This window comes from Myotis yumanensis, unplaced genomic scaffold, assembly GCF_028538775.1.
Source record: "Myotis yumanensis isolate MYYU_CA2020_CCGP unplaced genomic scaffold, mMyoYum1.0.hap1 SCAF_8, whole genome shotgun sequence".
Classification (NCBI taxonomy): Eukaryota; Metazoa; Chordata; class Mammalia; order Chiroptera; family Vespertilionidae; genus Myotis; species Myotis yumanensis.
The window spans coordinates 90,539,959-90,565,456 of NW_027223759.1; positions in this window are offsets into that span (position 1 = coordinate 90,539,959).

The window sequence follows — 25,498 nt, forward strand, 5'->3', positions numbered from 1 at the left end:
AAGATCAGGTCAGCAGGGGAGGGCAGTTAGGGATGATCAGGCAGGCAGAGACAGTTGGGGGCAACCAGGCCGGCAGGGGAGGACAGTTGGGGATGAGATCATGCTGGCAGGGAAGGCCATTGGGGGCAACCAGACTGGCAGGGAAGGATTGTTGGGGGTGAGATGATCAGGCTGGCAGGGGAGGGCCGTTGAGGGCAACCAGGCCGACAGGGTAGGGCAGTGGCGGCAAGATCAGGCAGACAGGGGAGGGCCATTGGGCACAAGATCAGGCCAGCAGGGGAGGGCAGTTGGGAGCAACTGGGCCTGCAGAGGAAGGCAGTTGGGGGCAAGATCAGGCTGGCAGGATAGGGCAGTTAGGGATGATCAGGCAGGAAGAGGCATTGGTGGCAACCAGGCGGGCAGGGGAGGACAGTTGGGGGTGAGATCAGGCTGGCAGGGGAGGGCCATTGGGGACAAGATCAGGTCTACACGGAGGGCCATTGGGGTAAACATCAGGCTGGCAGGGGAGGGAAGTTGGGGGCAACTGGGCTGGCAGGGGAGGGCAGTGGGGGCAAGATCAGGCTGGCAGGATAGGGCAGTTAGGAGTGATCAGGCAGGCAGAAAGAGGAAGTTAGGGGCAATCAGACAGGCAGGCAGGTGAGCAGTTATGAACCAGAGGTCCCAGATTGCAAGAGGGTGTCTGACTGCTGTTTTAGGCCCGATCCCACAGAGATCAGGCCTAAAACGGCAGTCAGACTGTGGGATCAGGCCTAAACTGACAGTCGGACATCCCCCAAGGGGTCCCCAATTGGAGAGGGTGCAGGCTGGTCTGAGGGAACCCCCCCTCCATGCACAAATTTCATGCACTGCACTGGGACACTAGTATTTATATAACAAAAATAACCAATCTAGTTACTGCTTTGATCTCACTATATGAGGTATGACAAAAATTTGTCCAGAAACAAAAATGATTTAGTATATCATGTCAGAAGGTGCAATTCAGACCATAGTCTTAAAGCCTTTCTCCTGATCAATTAGGGACTTATGAGGACCTAAAGCACTATCTTTCACCCTTATCTTACAGTGTAAAAATAAATATTTTCTCCAACTGTCATGAATCTAAGAGCGTTGTTTTTGAGAAGTTATAGTTGCACAAGTCTGACCCTATAGTTTCAATAAATACATACAAGCTTTAGCTGGAACTTACTACATAATTTTATTGCTGTAAGTGAAGGCAATAGTCAATAGGAGTTACTCAAGAGACAGAGGTTGTGATGAAGAAGCATATATTGATTTATTCCATAGAACTTGATATTTTGGTTCAATAACTGTGACAACCTAAAGGAGTAGGGCTTAAGGAAGTACAATGGGAGCTCTGCAAATGCCAGGACTTAGCTACAAGTAAACCAAATCTAATTAAGTAGATAATTGTCACCTGATAATTTTTCCAGTCTCACCTGTCACAAAGATGGCAGTGTCAATTGATGTGCTGCTGGAGAAATGAAGGGGAAACAATGATAATGGGAAAAATCATCTTTTCTTTGGTTAAATCAGGGGTAATAATTAGAGAAGACAAATCTTGGGAAGGTTTTCTCTCAGACCGATGGAAAAGATTATGATGCCAAACAACAAACTCAAACTATAAAATTATAGTGAAAGCACCTGAATATCTGAAATAATAGTTGTTACGTCTTAAGAATGCAATCAAAATGAAAAATTATTATATGTTCCCTTCACACCTCTCACCAGGAGTGTTAATGAATAATCTGTGTTCATTCTTATGTAAGAAACTCACTATCTTTTATGTCCTTTACACAATGCACACGTTTTCAGGATTGTGGTCAGAGGTGGACATGCATTTTGTTTTAAATGAACCATCCTAAACAACCAATATGAACTCTATTTATGCCTTATTATTTAAATGTGGCATGTCCTTTTTCTATTATCCTAGTAAAATAATATAGGTAATTCTTCCTGAAGTTTCTAGGGATACCATAAGCATTACATCCACATATTCTGTAAGTATTTTATATAAACTAAACAAATGATTTCCAATAAAACAAATATTTAGGAGCTCAGGAGCTCAAATATCCTGTGGTTTATGATACTTCATGTATATTGATATCATAGGAGTCTTTATATCACAACCTCACTCACAGTTCAAAGATCTACCACAGTCCTGAGCCATTTATAAAGTATTTTGTTGCTATCTAAGCCTGCCAATGTCTTTTGTTGCCAAAATATCACTGTCTTTAAAATAAATTTCATGTTGTCAAAAATTTATTTTCTCACTACCAAGATGGCCATGTGAGTAGTTTAGTAGACTCTCTCCCCAGTGAAGCAACCATTTAATTGGTAAAAATTCTATTAAAATTTAAATTATCTGAAATTTTTCCTAGGAGCACATACAAAATGAAGAAAGGTTTATTTAAAAATCTACTAGATGTTGGTAAGAAAAGCAAAAATCTTGAGTGTGTGTATGTGTATGTGTGTGTGGCATTTGAGCTATGATCTGCTCCTGTAGCCACTCTCATACCCAATTCAGTGCAGAAGACTCCAATCTTTCTGTCTGTGGCCAAGACCATAGGTGTGCCCTTCTCCCAGCACCCAGTGTAAAACTATGGCTGTACTTTAGGAAGTATAGGCAGCCAAAATTTTTCATTGTCCTCCTCAGCAACATGTTTCAGAAGTTATATTCCAGGCAGGTGCAGCCAAGAGGATCTGTATCTTCCCCCCTCTTACCCACATTCATAAGGGAGAAGTTGTACCCTGGACACAGCAGGTGAATAGTTCTGGGCATTAATTATAATGGTTACATCACGAGGGAGCCAAAACAAAAAAAACGAATGTTACCATCACCATACAATGGCCTCACAGAGAGTAGATTTGTTCATCTGGCAGAAGCAGGCCACTGTCTCTATCCCCAGGTCCAGGGCAATGGCATAGATGTTATGTCCAGGGTACAAGACAGATGGAAAGGACAGAGATTCCTGCATCTTTTACCAAGTTGACCACATTTACTTGAAATAGAGTGTGTGAAGCGTATGCCCAAGAAATATCTTGCTAGTAAGCAAATGAGTGGAGACTAGTAGTTCCATGATGGCAGTAACAGCAAATGGAACAGTAGATGGGCTTTAAGTTCAGCAAAGAGAATTAGTGAAAGAGAGAGCTGAGAAGGCCCTCCTAAGACTGGGACAAGGTTTAGAGATGGCAACACTCTGTTCATGCCTAGTGCTCTACTTCAATTGGATCACAGTCTGGTGTGGAGGTATTTATGCCCCAACGTGTTGTTAGACACAGTAGAACAATGAGCTTACAACTGGTAGAAGGAAACAGCAGACTGTGAAACTAAGGAGGCAGAACAGCTAAAAGCTTAAGTTTAGCAGGGAGTTCAGGAAGGCACAGTCAGAGATGTTAACTAAGACCTGATCGTCAGAGAGACTCTGCACATGCCCTGGCGAGTGGCATTAGAAGCTATACACTGTGGGGAAATAGGCTACACTTAACCAGTCCAGCCAACTTACTAAGCAAACAACAGGATCATGGAGGTAAGAGTGAGACTCGGATGTGGTATCCACTGTGGCTGCATATATAAAAGGTCCAGTTTTCAATAAAAAGTAAAGAAACATACAAAGAACAGGAAAGTGTGATCTACGCACAGGAATGAAAATGCATGCAATAGAAAGTTCCTTGGAGGGTACCCAACTGTAGAAAAGATGGCATCTCAGTAAAGATGTGAAAAAAGCTCTTATCACTATATTCAAAGAATTAAAGGAAACATTGTTGAGGAATTAAATTAAGGTGATAGTAATATCACATAAAAAGGAGAATAGCAACAAAGAGAAATATTACAAAAGAAACCATATACAAAGTCTGGAGTTGAAATGACAATAGCATAAATGGGAAATTCACTCGGGGGCTCACTAGTAATGTTGAGCTCGAAGAAGAGAGAATCTGAATTTGAAGGTAGACTGAGTTATGCAATCTGCAGAACAGAGAGAAAAACAAATAAAGAAAAATGAACAGAGCTTCAGAGAAATGTGGAAAACCACTAAGTGCAACAACATATACATAATGGAGGTACAGAAAAGGAAGAGAGAGACAAAAGAAGTAAAAATATATTTAAGGAAATAATGGGAAAAATTTCTACAATTTTATAAATATAATAAATCCGTGAATTCATGAAGTTCAATGAATGCCAAAGAGATCTACAACTAGACACATCATTGCTAAAATGCTGAAAAACAAAGAGAAAATCTTGAAAGCAACAAGAAAAAAAGCAATCATCATTTACATTGGGAACCCTGATAAGACCAACAGATGACATCTCTCCTAGCAATATGCTTTCCCATATTATAATGTGAACAAGTAATTCCATTAATAAGCTCTTTATTTAAAATTATAAGGCCATGCCACCTAAAGGTATAAAGTTACATGCTACTTAATGATGGGAATGACTTCTAAGAAATATTCTCTTACATTATCCTCTGTTATGCAAATAACATGTAATGCACTCACACATGACCCCTCTAGCCGGTATGGTGCAGCCTATTGCTCTTATGCTACTGCCTGCACAGAATCTTAATATATAAAAACCCTGGGTCCCTAACAACCAGTTACTACCGAAGGCAGACCAACCAGAAGTCCTGCAGTCAGCCTGGCTTGCCCTGGCATCCCAGCACTGAGGCTGCAGGCAAGGTGACCCAGCACTTACTGCTGAGGGGGCTGCGAATGAGGCCTGAAGAGAGAAGCAGGGTCTGATCTGGAGCCTCTGTGGCAGCTTTAGATCAGCACTTGCCTCTCTCTTTCTCTCCCAGCCTGGCCAGCAGGCCTCCATTTCTCTCCAGGCCTCCACCTGGGCTGCTGATCAGCCACGCCTTTCTGATCAGGCCCTGTTGATAGGCCTAGAGCAGCCATGGGCAAACTATGGCCCGCAGGCCTGATCCGGCCCATTTGAAATGAATAAAACTAAAAAAAAAAAAAAAAAGACCGTACCCTTTTATGTAATGATGTTTACTCTGAATTTATATTAGTTCACACAACACTCCATCCATGCTTTTGTTCCGGCCCTCCGATCCAGTTTGAGAACTCATTGTGGCCCTCCAGTCAAAAAGTTTACCCACCCCTGGTATAGAGATACTGACTGGCATAGGAACCAACCAATCAGAACAGAATCTGGGTGCTATGAGGAGCAAATGGCTGCTTAGGAGGTGGAGATTTTGTCATTGATTGGCATAGGAACCGACCAATCAGAACCAAATCTGGGTGCTATGAGGAGACAATGGCTGCCTAGGAGGCAAAGATTTGAGGCTGACTGGCATAGAAATCAACCAATCAGAACCAAATTGGCCAGCAGAAGAGGGCAGTTGGGGGGAGGAGATCAGGCCTGCAGGGGAGGGCAGGTGGGCGGGAGATCAGGCTGGCAGGAGAGGGCAGTTAGGGACAATCAGGCAGGCAGAGAGGTTAGGAGAGATCAGGTAGGCAGGCAGAGGTGTTAGGGACAATCAGGCAAGTAGACAGTGGCAGTTAGGGGAGATCAGGCAGGCAGGCAGGTGAGCAGTTAGGAGCCAGCGGTCCCAAATTGCAAGGGGGAGGTTCGACTGCTGGCTTAGGCCCAATACCACAAGGATTGGGCCTAAACCAGCAGTCGGACATCCCCCAAGGGGTCCCCAATTGGAGAGGGTGCAAGCTGGGCTGAGGGAACGCCCCCTCTCCGTGCATGAATTTTGTGCACCAGGCCACTAGTGTTACTATAAAAGCAACAGGAGATGAAATGAAGCACAAGGAAAAATGATGCTATCAGGAGAGGCGGTAAACAGGAGATGTATGAGGCTGCTGCTGACATAACATGCATGTTTTGCAACAAACAATCTCTAATAATAAACGCATAATATGCTAATTAGACCGGATGTCCTTCAGGACAACCTTTTGGATGAAGCCGGAAACCAGAGGAACCAGAGGGAAGCTGGCGCCTGCAGCCGGAGGAAGGAAGGCCTACCCTTGCACGAATTTTGTGCATCAGGCCTTTAGGTTTTTTTAAGTAAAAATCAGTGTACTCCAATGATAAAAGTGTAGTATAGTAAATATATAAACTGGTCACATAATTGTTTACTATCATATGAATTGTTTACTAGAATTCATAATTGTACATGTCATACTTGTACATGTCATACTTGTACATGCTACAATTATACATGACTGGTAGTACATCCAGTTTGTTTATACCAGCATTGCCAGGAACACATGAATACTGTGTTGTACTGCAACATTACAATGACTATACAGTCACTAGGCAATACAAATTGGAAATGGAAGTTGGTACCAAAAGTATTTATAACACAGGAGAGTATATGTTAAATGTTAGTTAGTTGTGCACTCGGGGTGGGGGGGGGGGGGTCCCTCAGCCCAGCCTGTGCCCTCTCGCAGTCTGGGACCCCTCGTGGGATGACCACTTGCTGCCTTAGGCCTGCTCCCCAGGGGATTGGGCCTAAGATGGCAATCAGACATCCCTCTGGCAGCCCGGCAGCCATCAGGGGATGTCCACTTGCCAGCGGGAAGCGGACCTAAGCTGCAGTTGGACATCCTTAGCGCTGCTGAGGAGGCAGGAGAGGCTCCCACCACCACCGCTGTACTGGCAGCCATCAGCCTGGCATGTGGCTGAGCAGAGCTCCCCCATGTGAGAGTGCACTGACCACCAGAGGGCAGCTCCTGGTGGTCAGTGTGTGTCATAGTGACCAGTCATTCCCTGTCTTTCTGCTGTTAGGGTCAGTTTGCATATTACCCTTTTACTATATAGAATAGAGGCCTGGTGCACAGGTGGGGGCTGGTTGGTTTGCCTTGAAGGGTGTCCCAGATCAGGGTGGGGGTCCCGCTTGGGTGCCTGGCCAGCCTGGGTGAGGGGCTGATGGCTGTTTGCAGGCTGGCCACACCCCCTTTAGGGTGGGGGTCCCCACTGGGGTGCCTGGCCAGCTTGGGTGAGGGGCTGAGGGTCGTTTTCAGGCTAGCTGGTGACTGAAGCTCCCAGCCTCTCCTTTTTTTTTTATTCTGTGATTTATTTACCTTCTATAATTGAAACATTGTTGTCGTCACTGGCGCTCCCAGCTCTGAGGCCACGGCCAGCTGAAAGCAGGTATCTGGGGTTTGTTTAGCTTCTATAATTGAAACATTGTTGCTCAGAGCTAGGCCACAGCAAGCGGGGAACCTTGGCTTCTTCCATCACTGGAGCAAGCAAGCCTCAGCTGCGTGGCTGCTGGCCGCCATCTTTGTTGGCAGTTAATTTGCATATCGCTCTGATTAGCCAATGGGAAGCATAGCGGAGGTACGGTTAATTACCCTTTTTGCCTATTATTAGATAGGATGGAACCACTGCTGTCAAGTGGCCCATTGTTTACCCAAATACCATTATGTGGTGTGTGACTGTACTTGTAGATGAGAGTGCAAGGTTGCTTCAGAACAACCCTCACAGTGTGGTTACCATTACAAAATTACACACATATCATCTCAACAAATAAGTCATAGGTCTTGATTCATCAGAGCTTTAACTCTTGAATTTTGTAGAAAATGGAAGTTGGTACCAAATGTATTTATAACTCAGGAGAGTATATGTTAAATGTTAGTTATCATGTGTATTGTTTTAGACAATATTACTTTATTTACCTTGTGGTAGATTTTGCACAAATGACTGAGCCTCATGGCTACCAAGATCTATTGAAGTAACAGAAAAATAATTTAAAAAAATAAATTCAAGTATGTGAAATTTACTGAAAAGGTAGGCCTTCATTAATTGAAAGATTTCAATAAAGTTTTCAAGTGAAATCCACAGCTTGAAACTGGATTGAACTCTATATAAAGAGGTAGCTTTTCCCTCCTACCTAAATGGAAAAAGTACTGTGGGTTTTGGGTCCCAGAATAAATATATTCTCTTTCCCGCAATTTAAGGAAGGGTTCTCCACTACATATTCACCCATCGATGAAAAGTCAGTCCATAAGCTCTATTACATTTTGTTATATGCACATGTTTTAAACATAGAAGTCCCATTCCCTCATTCTAAATATAAATAGACTTACTTGTTCAATCATGCATTTGAAGAAAATCATCTATTTAATAAAGAGCCAGGGTCATAACAACCGAAGTCTCAACCAGACCACAAGTCAGTGCTGGGTTGCTGTGGCGACTCAGCACTGACTGAGGTCGCTCAGGGTGCCCAGACCCAGCACTGACTGCCTAGGGGGCTGCAGATCAGGTCCTGAGGGAAGCCTGCATAGAGAAAGGTAGGGTCTGATCTGTAGCCTCTGTGGCAGCCATTGATCAGAACTTGCCTCTCTTTCTCTCCTAGCTTGGCCAACAGCCTACCTCCATTTCTCTCCAGGGGCTGCTGATCAAACCCGCCTTTCTGATCAGGCCCAGATGATAGGCCCAGAAATGCTGACTGGCATAGAAACTGACCAATCAGAACCAAATCTGGCTCAAATGTGAGGAGCCAATGGCTGCCTAGGAGATGGAGCTTTTGACACTGACTGACATAGAAACTGACCAATCAGAACCAAATTGGCCAGCAGAGGAAGGAAGTTGGGGGCGAGATCAGACCTGCAGGGCAGGGCCTTTGGGGGTGAGATCAGGCCTGAAGGGGAGGGCAGTTGGGGGCAATCAGGCAGGCAGAGGCAGTTGGGGGTTAGATCAGGCTGGCAAGGGAGGGCAGTTAGAGGCATCAGGTAGGCAGGCAGAGAGGTTAGGGGCAATCAGGCAGGCAGGCACACAGGTGAGTGGTTAGGTGACAACGGTCCTAGATTGTGAGAGGGATGTCCGTGCAGGCTGGCATAAGGGAACCCCTGCCTCTGTGCATGAATTTGGTGCACTGGGCCTCTAGTTAAAAATAAAGTGCAAGCCCAGCTGGTTGAGCACTGACCTATGAACCAGGAGGTCACAGTTAGATTTCTGGAGAGTGCACCTGCCCGGTTTGCAGGCTCAATCCCTGGTAGGGGGTGTGCAGGAGGCAGCAGATCAATGATTCTCTCTCATCATTGATATTTCTCTCTCCCTTCCTTTCTGAAATATATATCTATATATCTATATCTATATCTATATCTATATCTATGTCTATATATATGTCTATATATATATGTAAAATCTAATAAAAGACACACATGCAAATTGACCATACCTTCGCACTGCCTTAAGCCATGCCCACAAGCCAATCAGAGCGACTATATGCAAATTAACCCAACCAAGATGGCGGCCAGCAGCCACGCAGCTGAAGCGAGCAGGAGGCTTGGTTGCTCCAGTGATGGAGAAAGCCAAGCTTCCCGGCCGGCTCTGAGCTCCATTGAAGGCAACAAAGTTTCAATTATAGAAGATAAATAAACCCCAGATACCTGCTTTCAGCTGGCCATGGCCACAGAGCTGGAGCGAGCAGGACCCAGCTCTGAGCTCCACAGAAGGCAACAGAGTTTCAATTATAGAAGGTAAATAAATCCCAGAATAAAAAAAGAAAAGAAAAAAGGAGAGGTTGGGAGCTTCCATCACTGGGGTGTTTGGCCAGCCCGAAAATGGCCCTCAGCCCGTCACCCAGACTGGCAAGGCACCCCATTGGGGACCCCTCACGCTAAAGGGGGTGTGGCCAGCCTGAAATCAGCTATCAGCCCCTCACCCAGGCTGGTCAAACCTCCATGGGATGAGGGTCCCCACTGAGGAGGGGCTTGACCAGCTTGCAAACAGCCATCAGCCCCTCACCCAGACTGGCCAGGTAGCCCAGTGGGGACCCCCCACCCTGAAGGGGGTGTGACCAGCTTGCAAACAGCCATCATCCCTTTACCCTGGCTGGCCAGGCACCCCAGCGGGACCCCCACCCTGATCTTGGACACCCTTCAGGGCAAACCAGCCGGCCCCCACCCGTGCACCAGGCCTCCATCCTATATAATAAAAGGGTAATATGCAAACTGACTCTAACATCAGGAAGACTGGGAATGACTGGTCACTATGACATACCCTGACCATCAGGGGCCAGATGCTCAATGCAGGAGCTGCCCTCTAGTGGTCAGGGCGCTCTCACATGGGAGGAGCTTTGCTCAACCACAAGCCAGGCTGATGGCTGCCAGTACAGCGGTGGTGTTGGGAGCCTCTCCTGCCTCCTCAGCATCACTAAGGATGTCTGACTGCAGTTTAGGCCTGCTCCCCGCTGACAAGTGGACATCACCCGAGGGCTGCCGGGCTGCCAGAGGGATGTCTGATTGCCATCTTAGGCCCAATCCCCCGGGGAGCAGGCCTAAGGCAGCAAGTGGTCATTCCACGAGGGGGTCCCAGACTGTGAGAGGGCACAGGCTGGGCTGAGGGCCCCCCCCCCCAAGTGCACAAGTTTTTGTGCACTGGGCCTCTAATATAAATATATAAAATGAAACAAAGTGCTAAAAAACAAAGAAGTAATATGCCAAGATTAAAATACACACATATACACAAAACTTGTATTGGAGACTATAGAGAAATTTGAGGGACTATACACATTTAAAATATATGATTATGGAAGGGACTTTTGGTGGAGTGCTGTAATTGTGAACATCTGACATTATGCATTTGTCAGTACTCATTGAACTGTATAGCACAGGGGTGGGAGCTAAGTCAAAACAAGCTAAACAGGAGTAAAAGGCACAGAGATTTAAGTTTACACACTGCAAGTAGTCTTTACAACACATAGAGAAAAAAGAAATGGGATTGGATATGACAGAGGAGGGAACAGAATCAAGGATCAGGAATTATTCCAGCATGTGAATTTAATAGGGAAGAAAATACACAGAATAAATTAATATTTAGGAAAAATAATCTCTGTGTTTAAAATAACTCATATGCAGTATAATAATAATTTATATGTGGCAATAAGTAAGTCTTTCTCAATTGGAAAAAGCTATGTTCCTTCAGATTGAAAGGGCTGAATATCAATGAGGGTAAATTATTTTTTAATTATCCTTACTTATACATTAATATGAAATTTAACACAAAATAATCTTTTAAAGCTTCTATGATGAAAGAGGTATGCAAATTATTTAATTATAGGGTGTCTTATCAGCAACATTGGAAGCTAAATTTTATAAGAAAACCCATAAGTAATTGCTAAAGTTCATGACTATAAAAACAATATTTAGAGTTAATTAAAAGTTTCTGTTTCAACTGACAGCAGACAAAAGCCTACAGAATATTGAGGGAAAAGAATTTTGAGTCTGTATTTCAGATCAAGCATTTCTAAATGTATTCAAAATGTTGCCATTATAAAGACTCAATACATTTCTGTTTCATACACACTTTTTGAGGAGAATACTTAAGGAAAAGTAATTCAGCTAACCAAAAGTAGGTATCCGAAAAGTGGAACATGTGTGTTAAAATTACAGAGGTTAGTGGAGAAATTTCAAAATGTGCTTTGTCAAGAATCCTGGCAAGTATTTTATTGGTTCTTCATTAGAATATAAACTCAGAGGCCTCCATAAAACATGTTTTTCAGGATAAAAATGGAATTACTTCCATAAAGTAATAATCAATGTAAAATATCCATAATATGGTCAATAAAGGGAAAAATAATAAAATAGAAGGAAAGTTAAATACTCAGGGTGAAACAAGCAAATACCAAAAACAAAAGAAAGGCACAAGAAAGTTGTTGCTCAAATAAATTAAACCAATCTCTCATTTTTTAAGTCTTCAGCAGAGGATTAGTTTTTATTGATTTTTAGAGAAAGAGGAAGAGAGAGAGAGAAACATCCATGTGAGAGAAACATTGATTGGTTGACTCTCACATGCAACCCAACTGGAGATTAAACCTGCAACCTGAATATGTGCCCTGACAAGGAATCAAACCTGCAACCTTTTGGTGTATGGGAAGATGCTCCAACCAACTGAGCCACCAAACCAGGGCTAAAACAACCTCTTATTGATGGAGTAAAAGGTCAGTCCAAAATACTTGTTATTGTTTCTACTGATTGTTACAGGGTAGTCACTGGAATTATACAAAACAAAAAGCAATCCTAGGAATCTAACTGGCTTTATTGTGAATACTAGAGGCCCAGTGCATGAAATTTATGCACTGGGGTGGGGTACCTCAGCCTGGCCTTTCCCTTCTCACAGTCCGGGAGCCCTCAGGGGATGCCTTACTGATGGCTTAGACCTGCTTCCCTGGGGAGCGGGCCTAAGCTGCAGTCTGGCCTCCCTCTGCGGGAGGCAACTGGCCAATCAGGGGAAGACACCGCCCCCATCACCCTCTAGTTGCTGCTGCCTCTGGCTGCCCTCTGCCAGAGGCCACCCTGTCATCAGGGTAAGGTGAAACCCCCATCACACCTCTGCTGCTGCCACTGCCGGCCACGAGGCTGCCTGAGCCTAGGCCATCACAGCGACAGCGGCCATTGGTGGCTTGCCGGAGCCCCGGGCCAGCCCTGGGCAATCAGCAGTGGCCATCGGAAGCACTCACAGCAACCGCTGCCTTGTGAGGAATACAGGCTGCCCTCCGCCGGGCCCTTCCTCCCCCGCCCCCATCCCTGACACTGCACGTCCCCGCCCACGCCTGCTGTGCATGCAGCCTGCTGATCGGTTGTTACATGACAGCATCCTGACCAATTTGCATATTACTTTATTATTAGATAGATTATTAATCTAAAACTAACAATAAATCACTACTTAGTGATTTTCAGGTTACAAACAAATTATAGAAAATGTGTGGAAAATTTTATTATAATTTCAGGGCATAATATAAATAAGGTCATCCATAAAAATGTAAAAATGCAATTGACAAAAGTCAATAAGTAGATGCAGAGAGCAAAGGTCAATTAATATGTCAATTGATAAAGGAAGAAGTTAAGAGACATTATACAATTTATGGAAAGGAAGTATAAGCTCAAATATGTATATACAATCTGTGAGTGTGTGTATGTTATGTGATGAAGGTGCCCGAAAGACTAAGGAAAGATGGAGATATAGTGATGAATCTGAGATGGAAGAAAAGGAGATAAGGACATTTTAGTGAGATTATTTTCACTTTCATAAGAAAATATATAGGCAATTGCTAAAATGTATGAATAATAAGTAAAAGCATAACTATGTAATTAGCAGTTAATAAAAGTGTCTGCCTCCAGTACCCATGAGCCCCTTGAAGAGAAAGCCAGGCTTTGCTGGGACACTTTGCTGAGAGCCACTTGAAACTTCATTTGAATACATCTTTCCTTTAATGACCAGGGTCAGTTACAAGCAAACATGTCCCCTAAAGGGAGGGGGACCTCAACCCCCTGAGAGGTGGTGGAGACGAAATCCTTGGCACTGATAGCAACAGGAAATGTATGAAACCGCCTTTCTTATTTTTGTGTCTCGTCAGAAAAGATGGCTATACAGTGATGAATATAGTGAGAGTGCTGTTTACCTGGCTTTGATGATAAAGCAGAGAACCAGGGTTAAGAATCTTGCATAACAACTTAACAGTGATTTCATGTTTGCAGAGAGTAATGATTGAATGCTTGCAATTATGTCTTTAATGTCATTTTTCTAGTGATGTGTTGTATGAGCCATAGACGGGGGAAGATACTGTCCTTCACCTTGGGCAGCTTGAAAAGCTCTCCTCTATCTTTGGTTTACTTCACGTTCAAACACCAGCGCTTAGCACAGTGGTGCCACAGAATCATTTCTCAGCTAATATTTTGAATGAAGGAATGCCTGTAACATAATAAATTAATCAATATGTATTGAGTGTTTAAAAATAAAACACTGGCTGCCTCTGAGCAGCAGGCCTGGGAGAGCAGACAGGTGAAAAAGGCACCTGCCTTTGTTACTGTCTTTTCAATTGCTTAATACTTACCACAAAAAGGTGGGCAAAAATAAGTATTTTAAATGGAGAAGAGAACTCTAGCTGTGAATATGAAAAGGAGTTTGATCTGGGACTGCAAGAGTAAGGAGACATGGATGAAAGGTGAAGTAGTGTTTCTTGACTGTGCTGTTCTAATTTATGAAATTATAGTGAATGTGTATGAAAGAATGGTGATTGCAATGCACTTTAGAAATTACCATAAAAATAAACTGAAGATCGTAATTGTATTTTACACATGTTTTGTTCTCTTTCTAGCCAATAGAAAGTAGCACTCGGTAAAATGTCAGAGTTGTGTGTGTGTATGCGTGTGTGTACTTTTTGTCCTAAGTTTTATTTAATAATAATATAATCATGGGATAACCAAGATAATTTCATAACATCTAGGAGTATCTCAAGGGCAGCTGCCACACCGGGTGCACAAAAAGTTTTGCACTCAGGAGGGTCCCTCAGCCCTGCCTGTGCCCTCTCGCAGTCTGGGACCCCTCGGGGGATGACCACCTGCTGGCTTAGGCCTGCTCCCTGGGGGATTGGGCCTAAGCTGGCAGTCAGACATCCCTCTGGCAGCCTGGGAGCCCTCGGGGGATGTCCACTCGCCAGCGGGGAGCAGGCTTAGCTGCAATCGGACATCCTTAGCGCTGCTGAGGGAGGTGGGAGAGGCTCCCACCACAACCGCTGTACTGGCAGCCTTCAGCCAGGCTTGTGGCTGAGCAGAGCTCCCCCTGTGGGAGCACACTGACCACCAGGGGGCAGCTCCTGCATTGAGCGTCTGCCCCCTGGTGGTCAGTGTGTGTCATAGTGACCAGTCATTCCCAGTCTTCCTGCTGTTAGGGTCAGTTTGCATATTACTCTTTTATTATATAGGATGGAGGCCTGGTGCACAGGTGAGGGATGGCTGGTTTGCCCTGAATTTTGTCCCAGATTGGGTGGGGATCCTGCTGGAGTGCCTGGCCAGCCTGGGTGAGGGGATGAGGGCCATTTTCAGACTGGCCACACCCACTTCAGGGTGGGGGTTCCCACTGGGGTGCCTTGCAAGCCTGGGTGAGGGGCTGGGGACTGTTTTCAGGCTGGCCACACCCCCTTCAGGGAGGGGTGTCTTGCTGGGATGCCTGGCCAGCCTGGGTGAGTGACTGATGGCTTTTTGCAGGCTGGCCACAGCCCCTTCAAGGTGTGGGTCCCCACTGGGTGCCTGGTCAGCCTGGGTGAGGGGCTGATGGCTGTTTGCAGGCTGGCCAAGGCCCCCAGTGGGGACCCTCACCCCATGAGGCTGTGACCATCCTAGGTGAGGGGTTGATGCCTGTTTGCAGGCTGTCCACAGCCCCTTCAGAGTGGGGGTCCCCTCTGGAGTGCCTGGCCAGCCTGGGTGAGGGGATGATGGCTGTTTGCAGGCTGTCCAAGCCCCCCAGCAGGGACCCTCACCCCATGAAGGTGTGGCCATCCTGGGTGAGGGGCTGATGGCTGTTTGCAGGCTGGCCACAGCCCCCAGCCACCCAAGCTCCCAGTGGAGGCTGGCTGGAAGCAGGTATCTGGGATTTATTTAGTTTCTATAATTGAAACTTTGTTGCCTTTTGCAGAGGCCACAGCAGACCAGAGTAGGCAGGAAGCTTGGCTTCCTCCATCACCCAGGCAACCAAACCTCCTGCTTGCTCCAGCTCTGTGGCTGCTGGCTGCCATCTTGATTGGGTTAATTTGCATATAATCATTCTGATTGGCTGGTGAGCGTGGCTTGGGCATAGTGAAGGTATGGTCAGTTAGCAGCTTTGTCTTTTATTAGTGTAGACTAGAGGCCCAGTGCAAGAAATTCATGCATGGGGAGAGTCCCCTCAGCCTAGCATGCACCCTATCCAATCAGAGACCCCTTGGGGGATGTCCAACTGCCGGTTAAGGGCCAATCCCAGGTTGCCCCTTAATTCCCACCCCTGCCAACCTGATTGCCCCTAACTGCCCCTACCCCACCGGCCTGGTCGCCCCCAATTGCCCCTCCTGCTGTCCTGGTTGCCCCTCACAGCCCCCGCCAACCTGGAAACCCCATGCAGCCTGCTGTTCTGTCATTTGGTTGCCCCTCACTAACACCCCTGCCAGCCTGGTTGCCCCACGAAGCCTGCTGCTAGGTCATTTCATCGTCCCTCACTAAACCCCATGCTGGCCTTGTCGCCCCACTCAGCCTTTTCGGTTATCCATTCGGTTGTTTTGGATGTGATGGCCCCTGGCTGATAGATAGATGATGGATAGATAGATAGATAGATAGATAGATAGATAGATAGATAGATACTGCATGGCAACTAGCATTTCAGAAATGAGAACTTGCAAACAATGGGTCAGTTGCAAACAATGTAGAGAAGAAGAAAGCAGCAGACTCCTCCTCTGTGGGAATGTGAGGCCCTCCAGCATCAGCGAGATGGTTTTGTATTTTTAAAGAACAGAAGGATTTCTCCTTACAGAAACAATAGAAAGGCTGGATTTTAAATAACAACTTTTCCCCTTAATTCCTTCACCTTTTCACACAGTCCCTCAACCCCTTCTCCTATGTCTCATGAGTACAGAGTCTATTTCTATTTTGTTAGTTTATATTCATTAGATTCCACATGTAAGTAAGATCATATGGTATGTCTTTCTCTGACTGGCTTATTTCTCTGACTTAGCATAATAGTCTTCAGATCCATCCATGCTGTCCCAAAAGGCAAGATTTCCTTCTTTTTTACCATCGGATAGTACTTCAATGTGTAAATGTTTCGTAGCTTTATTATCCTTTCATCTACTAATGGGCACTTGGGCTGCTTCCAAGTCTTGCCTATTGTAACTAATACTGCAATGAACATAGGAATAGGAGTGCATATATGCTTTTGAATTAGTGTTTCAGGTTTCTTTGGATATATTCCCAGAAGTTGAATGGATGGCTCATAAGGCAGTTCCATTTTTGATTTTTTGAGTTATCTCCATGCTGTTTTCCACAGTGGTTGCACCAGTCTGAATTCCTACAAGCATTACACAAGGGTTTCCTTTGCCCCACATCCTCACCAACACTTCCTGTTTGTTGTTTTATTGAAGACTAGAGGCCCGGTGCACAAATTAGGGCACTTTGAAAGAAAATTAATTAGAAGAAATATTTTAATATCACTATTCGCCCTCTCTCTATAATAGAAGTGTCAATCAAATTCATGATCAACAATGACCTGTGCGATTGGTGCCAGTGAGCACTTTATAAATATATAGATAAACTTGCTTAATTAAACCTGATTTCTGATTTAGCTAAATTTTTTCCAGCCCAGTGAAGTACCCCAACTTCTCTTCCAGGTAATTGTCAGCAACACAGCAGTAAATGTCAACATGAAGCTGATTATTATTGTAGATCACACAGGGAGAACAAGTGGTGAACTATTTAACTGCAGAAGTGTTTACCTATATTCTGTGCAGTGAGAAAACCTAAAGTCATTTTCAAGGTCCACCATTTCTTACTTCTTTTTAGTCGGGTCAAGTTTCTAAGGTTTCTAAATCTCTGTTTTCTGGCTAATGAGAAGAAACTAGGATTCCACTGAGTCTCCTATCTACCTACTCCAGGACTTCTGTGAGGGTCAAATGAGATGAGGCAGGTGAAAACACTTCAGACATTTGGTTAAAGAGTAAAATGTTTACACCTGGCTATAAAGCAAGTTGTGCTTCTGGGCTGAAGAAACTGCAAGGAGGCTACTTGCTAGGGAGAGGAAGCCAGGTGTTGCTGTGCGATGTTTCCAGGTTGGTCTGGGCTGTGGGCCACATTTTGTGCCATAGGGTATTGGCAGCATTGGCTGCGATTTGGTGGGCTATAGTTCCGGGGTGGTGGTGGGGCCTGTGTCCCACTTGGCGGGGGAAGTTGAGTGTTGCTTTGTCGGTGCCAGGTCTATGATACCATTTCTTTGTAAATGGCCAGTGTGCGTCACAGCAGCTCCTGCATTGAGCATCTGCCCCCTGGTGGTCAGTGCACAGCATAGTGACCAATTGGAAGGTCAGAGGGGCACTTACATATTAGCCTTTTATATATATATATATATATATATATATATATATATATATAGCCATTCTGACAGGTGTGAGGTGATATCTCATTAATTTGCATCTCTCTGATGATCAGTGACTTTGAACATCTTTTCATATGTCTGTTGGCCATCTGTATGTCCTCTTTGGAGAAGTGTCAACTCACTGTGCCCATTTCTTAATTGGATTAGTTCTGTGGTTTTCAGGATATTGAATTATATAACTTTCTTATAGACTTTGGATATTAACCCCTTATCAGATGTATAATTAATGAATATGTTCTCCCATTCCATGGATTGTTGTTTTTTTTTTTCATTTTGCTGATGGTTTCTTTTGCTGTGCAAAAACTTTAGTTGAAGCAGTCAAATATACTTATTTTTCTTCTATTTCCTTTGCCTGGGGAGATATATCAGAAAATAATATCGCTATGAGAAATGTCTGACTGACTGTTTTCTTCTAGGATTTTTATGGTTTTAAGTCTAACATCTAAAAAAAAGCTCATAGACAGACAACAGTATGATTACCAGAGGGAAAGGGGAATGAGAGAGTAGAAGAAGGTAAAGGGAAGAAAAATAAGTGGTGACAGAAGATTTGACTTGGCTTGGTGGACACACAATACAATATACAGACCATGTATTATAGAATTGTAGATCTGAAACTTATGTAATTTTATTAACCAACTAGAGGCACAGTGCATGAATTTATGCAGGGGTGGGGTCCCTCAGCCTGGCTGGCCATCGCGGCTGAGACAGCCAGGGCAGGACAGCCAGGGGCAGGGACTGTGGGTGGTTGGCTGGCCGTGGTGGGGGGGATGATGGGAGGTTGGCCAGCCACAGGAAGTTGGCTATGGGAGCACACTGACCACCAGTGGGAAGCTCCTGCATTGAGTGTCTGCCCCCTGGTAGTCAGTGCGCATCATAGCAGTCAGTCAACCGGTCATTCGGTCTACTGGTGGAACAGTCGCTTAGGCTTTTATATATTTATGTCACTCCAATAAATTCAAATAAATAAATACATACATACAACTCTTTCCAGCCCAGCATGAACTCCCTTCTGCAATGCTGACTTCAGTTCCTCCATTGAAAGGTGGAGTCTTTCTCTCCACCACTGGAAGCAGGGCATGTGACTTGTCTTGAACAAGGAGACATTAGCAAACACAATTCAAGCAAAGGCTTAACAGTATGTGTCCATTGGGACAGAAAGCGAACTGATGGCTGCCAGAGGGGGAAGAAGGGAGTGAGGGGCCTGGGTGAAAGAGGTGAATGTATTAAAAAGTACAAATTGGCAATTACAAAATAGGCATGTGGATGTAAAGTGCAGCCTAGGGAATATTCTCAATATTATTGCAAATGCTGTGCATGGTGCCAGGCTGTACTGGAAATAGTGGGGGTCACTTTATAAAGCATATAACTGTTTAACCTCTAAGCTTTACACCTGAAACTAATACACAATAATATTGAAAGTAAAATAATAAAAAATAAAAATAAAGGACAGCTTATTTGATCAGAATTTTTCACAGAAAGATTGAATGCATGGTACAGAGCATTCTTTTTTTTTTTCTTTCTTTCTTTTCTGCTTATATTGCTAGCTTTGTGTTTTGGCCAATATGTATCAAATGCCTATTCTGTATAGGACACCATGGTACTCACTCAAGTAAAGACAATAAAAAGCAGACAAACAATGGAAGCACCTGTTTTTAGCCTATTTTCAACCATGACTAACAAGAGAAGAATTAGTAGAAGCAATAACCACCATACCAGTAAAAGAAAAAGCCAATTATATTATAGTGAGGGATTACAAAACTTTGCAGAAAGACCTTTGAAAATGTAAATTAGATATTGAACCTGGAAATCTTCAGGCTCATTCCAATGGATACATTAATAATTTTATCCTATTCTCTTTTTCTATGGCAATCAGAAAAAAAAAATCACTTCAATTTTAAGAATTATTGTAGTATACATATATTCAACATGAAAAATGTTAATTTCTCAGGGAGATTTTCCCTTAGGCCTTCAATTTGATTTTAAAATGGATGGAGTGAATGACAGTACTCTATTATCAAAACCCCACTAGGAAGGTATTTTGGCTTGTCTAGTAAATTATTGATATCATGTTGATTTTCTTTTTATTAATTCACTGAAAGATAGTATTGACTCCTTGTGAAACTTGGCAGTGGAAAGAATAAACTACAGAATGTTTGCCCCTAATCTTCTTTCTTCACAGTAGTAAGAAGTAAGAAAAAACTAAATATTTTCACATGATGGTTGTAGCTGTGGTTACTTACCCTAATTTCCAACATTCACAATACCTATATACGTGGAAATTCTATATAATAAAAGCCTAATATGCTAAGTGCTCGACTATTCAACCAGTTGCTATGATGCGCACTGACCACCAGGGGTAGGTGCTCTGACCGGTAGGTTAGCTTGCTGTTGGGGTCTGGCCAGACATGCCCTGGGTCCCTCCTGTGGTCCCTCCCTGGCCCAGATCATGCACCGGTGGTGTCCCTCAGCCTGGCCTGTGCCCTCTTGTAATTCAGGACCCATCAGGGAATGTTGGAGAGCCAGTTTGGGCCCAATCCTCGCAGGCCAGGCTGAGGGACCCCCCTACCGGTGCACAAATCCATGCACCAGGCCTCTAGTAATAAAATAAAGTTATAATAATTTCAACTGAAATGTATAAACTATTTTTCCATTTGATCAATAAAGAGTAAAAATATTGTACTTGTAACCTGCCTTCTGTCCCCAAACCTTCAAAATACAAGATACATCCATGAAAGCCTTTCTATAAATCATTCATAGAAATATTATGTGTTCATATTGCAGAATTAGTTTGCTGTAGTTGCTTTCTCTTGTGAGTGAGTTTTCAAGTTTATGTGTTGGCAGTGTTTTGGTCATTTTTAAAGGATTATGTGTCAACCTCACCCCTGTTCTGAAAGAGCATAATCTTTCAAGCCCAAGGTTGCTTCAGATACCTCTCCCTACCCCAATGTCTCCAGCTGGGTTCCAAGTCAATGTCTCATAACACTTTTACAGATTCATTCCAATCTCAGTTCCTTCCATGGTACTTCAGTGAAACAGGGAGTTATGAAAAATTTCAGCCCTATCTTGAAGATGGGTAAGACTAAATACTTTCCATTTTGAATTTCATGTCAATGTACCTTGGTATCTTAGGATCTCAAACATGGTCAGGAGTATCAATCTTTTCCTCTAAGATCATTGTCAGTAGTTCTCAGAACGTAGTAACCAGACCAGCATCATCAGCTAGACTGAAGAGTTGGTTGAAATACAACTTCTTGGATCTGCTTCCAAATTTTAGAAACTCTAGATGTGGAGTCTGGCAATCCGGGTCTCGGGGTTGCTGCCAAACAGCAGACCTGGTCCTGAGCGGTTCTGCCAGCGTATGGGTTCTTGACTTTGTGCGGGATAAATTTCACTACATGAGTTCAGATGACTATGAGGGAACATTTATTGAAGCTGGGGTCAGTAAAACAAGAAAGATATTAGCATAGAAGAAGCAACAGGAGAGCCCAGGCTGGGCTGCCTTAGCTCTCTGGGATCTGAGAAAAGGAACAGGTTCAGGGGTTAGCCTGGGATGAACTGCTGCTGCCCGTTGCTCCCATGGTTGCAAATCTCATGGGGTCCCTTAGAGGTTAGGAGATGCACACCTGTGGGAGGAGGCGGGGACATAGAGGAAAGGGAATGGTGGGTGCTGTCCCCAAGGGGAGAGCGCTGGGTCCTTGTCTTGAGGCTTTTATCTCTCCTGCAGGCGGGAATCTTAGGGGAGGTCCCAGGGGAGGGTCTTCATAGAATACTCATCCGTTTCCAGGTGGGCTTCCCCAGGGTGTGGTCTCCACCGGGGGGTCAGTGTGAGGGCAGGGGGCCCTCAGTCAGCACAGCTGGTCCTGGTGTCACTCACCTGGTTTTGCTGTTTTTCTGCATCTGGAACTGAATTACACTGAGGCCTAGATGTTACCTCTAGGGAGGGGCCTTCTGCATCTGCTGTGCATTGCTCTGCCGGTTTGTTCAGCTCTCTGCCTCAGTTTCCCTGGCCCACTCACTGGCCTGTCTCATAATAAAGTTTGAAAATGAACTTTCTCTTTTATTGCATTTTGGTTCAATCTGTTGGACTGGTTTTGAATTCTTATCCCTACTCATAGTTTCCTCTTGAGCAAATAAGCAACCTATGAAAAAAACAAAAACCAAGAGTTTAAATTCAGATTAACATAGTTTTAAAAGCTCTTTAATAATACTCAGTTGTCTCTGCTTTCTCAGTATTCTGAAGGGAAGATTCAAAACAGAGAAAAATATATACACTGATGATCAACTCCCTAAGTAAGCATTAGATATGCAGGCATTTTATTAATGACGTCCAGTTTATAATTCTATTCTGAAAGATAATCACCTAAAAAAATAAAAGGCACAAAGGTGTCATTTGTGTTCCAACAAGCTGGAGTAGAGAGATCTCATTTTTTTAGAATATTAGCATATTGACTCAAACAATAAATAAAAAGATAAAACATGATTAAGTGAGATTTATTTCAGGATATTTATGATTAGTTGGACATTCAATAGATCATCTCAAGAGATGAGAAAAAGCATGGTATGGAAAACCCAATCACCATTAAAATCATCCTCAAACTAGAAATAAGTATGCATGTCCTCAGTCTGAAAAGAGTATCTAAGAAAGCTCAATTGCTGACATACTTCAAGGTAAAAGATTGAGTAGTTTTCGCCCAATTGAGAACAAAGCAAAAATGTTTGCTGTCACTATTTTATGAAATTCACCCCATTGAGATAAAGAAGAAGAAAAACCTGAAAGACATAGATTAGAAAGCAAGAAGTAAATATTTATTCAGATATGATCAAGTAAAATAGAAACTCTTACAGCATCTACAAAAATATATTAAAAATAATATAGTAACTTTAGGAGTGCGGCAGTATAAAAGATCAAAATTCATTTCAATTCTACTTACTAGCAATGAACATCAGAAAGTAAAATTTAAGTTAATAGGACTTACAAAATCATCAGGTTCAGAAAGGAAAACTTAGAGCTGTACTTCACAAATGTGTGAGATTTTCTTCATGAAGAATTACAAACCGTTGATTGCTGAAAGAAATTAAAAAATGCCTGAATAAGCTGAGAGTGAGATCACTGTGAGAAGCACTGTTTAGATTGTTATGTTTTCTCTATTGTTAAGATGTCAACTATCCTCTACAAAATTCCAATCAAAACCTCAGCAGAAACATTTGTATAAAATTACAAATTAATTTTTAAATTTTTATGGAAACCCAAAGGACCTTGTTTTCCCAAACTAATCTTTAGAAAAAACAGGGAAGATGTTCAGTCAGTGTAGCTCAGTGGTTGAGCTTTGACCTATGAACCAGGTTCGATTCCCAGTCAGGGCACATGTCCAGGTTGCAGGTTCAATCCACAGTATAGGCGTGAAGGAAGCAGCTGATCAATGATTCTCTCTCATTATTGATTTATCGTTTTCTCCCTCTCGCTTCCGCTCTGAAATAAATAAAAATACATATTAAAAAATGGGAAGAATTATTCAACCTAATTTCTAAACTGATTATAAAGCTACTGTAATGAACATAATCTGACATTGCTTTAAAGACAAATAAGTCGACCATTGAAACACAAATGAAGGATCTAGAAATGATCCCATGCTTACGTGGTCGATTGTTTTCCCTCAAGTTGTGTGATGATCACATTTTAAAGGAATGGCTTTCAGCTCCTGGAGAAAGACACTCTGAGTTGGGGGAGACACATTTATATCTCAACAGGATAGCTTTATATCCTTTGGAGATATAAAGGTATCCTTTTGAGAAAGGATTTACAAGTGTAATTATCGAAAATCCTGCAAACAGGGAGGTCAAGAGGCTGTCGGCAGGTGTTGGATAGAACAAACTATATTCTGGCAGCTCCCAACTTTCTCAGGCTGGAACTTCAGTCAGGGACTGGGGTCATTTTAAGGACACTGCCTTACGCTGCTAGAAGCCTGGGAGAGCTTGGTCATCTCTGGGGCAGAGGTTTGGAAAGATTTGTTATTGTGCCAAGAGTTCTGCAATCCTCAGCTGTAAAGGAGAAACAGCCTAAATATCCAGCAACAGGGGGATGGGCATATAAACTCTTCAGCAGTAAAAATGAATCAACTTTTAATACACATGACTAAACCTCAAAACCATAGTGCTCTGAAAAATAAGCTAGACACCAGAGCACACTGCACGCTGCTGTTCACGCGAAGAGATGACACTAGACTAGCCTGTTTGAAAACAGAAAGGAAGTTTCTCTGGGGAGGAGGGAGGGGTTCTTCTCCGCGGGGTCCCTCCTGACCTCCCATTGATGACACCCCTCACGCGGCTCCCTGATTGTCTGTGAACCGCGTTCCCCTTGAGCTCCTTGTGTCCTGCTTGTTTCCAAGCTCCAGGAATTTTCTCAAGCTCCAGCTCAGGGTTGATGACAAATTAGTTTACGGGACCAAACTGAAACCCAGGTCTTACTGAGTTGGACAGCAACATTCCCAGGGAAGAATTCTAGTTTGTCGATCGCTTTTCCTGTAGGAAAGTGGGCTTGAGTGCTCATTGCACTTGTGTAACAGCTACCCCCGGTAGCTGCTGGGGGAGTTCTTGGGGTGCCGCTAGAATACGCATTTCCGGAGAACCCCATGGGAGATGAGATGGCAGAAACTTTATTTCTATGGAATTACATTCCTGGGTTTCACAAGTCCCATTTCTCTTAGTCCAGTCATAGATAGCTGGGGTTTCAGTGGAGGTAACGTCAGAGCCAGAGTCCAGTTTCCGTCCCACATGTGCACAGTCCAATGTAGCATCCATCCTGCTAGCCACAGGCCATTAGTTCAATGTGTGGGCCCCATGGCTGCGGGCCATAGGGGTGAACACCAGAAAGCCCAGAGCGAGTCAGGAGCACGTGAGTCCCAAGAGAGAGAACGCCTTTGTTCAGGGATTATGTATCCCCTAATGTCCCTGCACTTGCAGTGACCACGCCCATACTGGCCGCTGACCTCTGCTCCCAGGTGTGACTGACAGTAGCACTTCCCTAGTCCCCCAGCTTTGCTGGACAGGCATCTGTCTCCTGGGGTGAAAAATGGATTAAAGAATTAAATGCTACACTTAAAAATATAAAAATCAAGAAAACATAGGCAGTAAATATTAAACCTTTCTTGTAGCAATATTTTGCTGATATATCTTCTTGGGCAAGAAAAACAAAAGAAAAATAAACAAATGGGACTACAGAAAAATAAAACATTTTGCACAGCAAAGTAAACCATCAACAAAATTAAAAGACAATTCACAAAATGAGAGAACATGTTTGCCAATGATACATCTGAAAAGAGATTAATATCAAAAGTTTATAAAGAACTTGTACAACTCAACACCACAGAAAACAAACAATCCAATTAAGAAATAGGCAAAGGACCTGAATAAATACTTCTCTGAAGAGGACATACAGATGGCCAATAGACATAAGAAAAGATACTCAACGTCACTAATCATCAGAGATGCAAATTAAAACCACAGTGAGAAATCATTTCGGACCTGTAAGAATGGTATCATCTGAATCAACACACGATAAGTATAGGTGAGTATGTGGAGAAAAGGGGACCCTCGTACACTGTTGGTGGGGATGCAGGCTGGTGCAGCCACTGTGAAAACTGC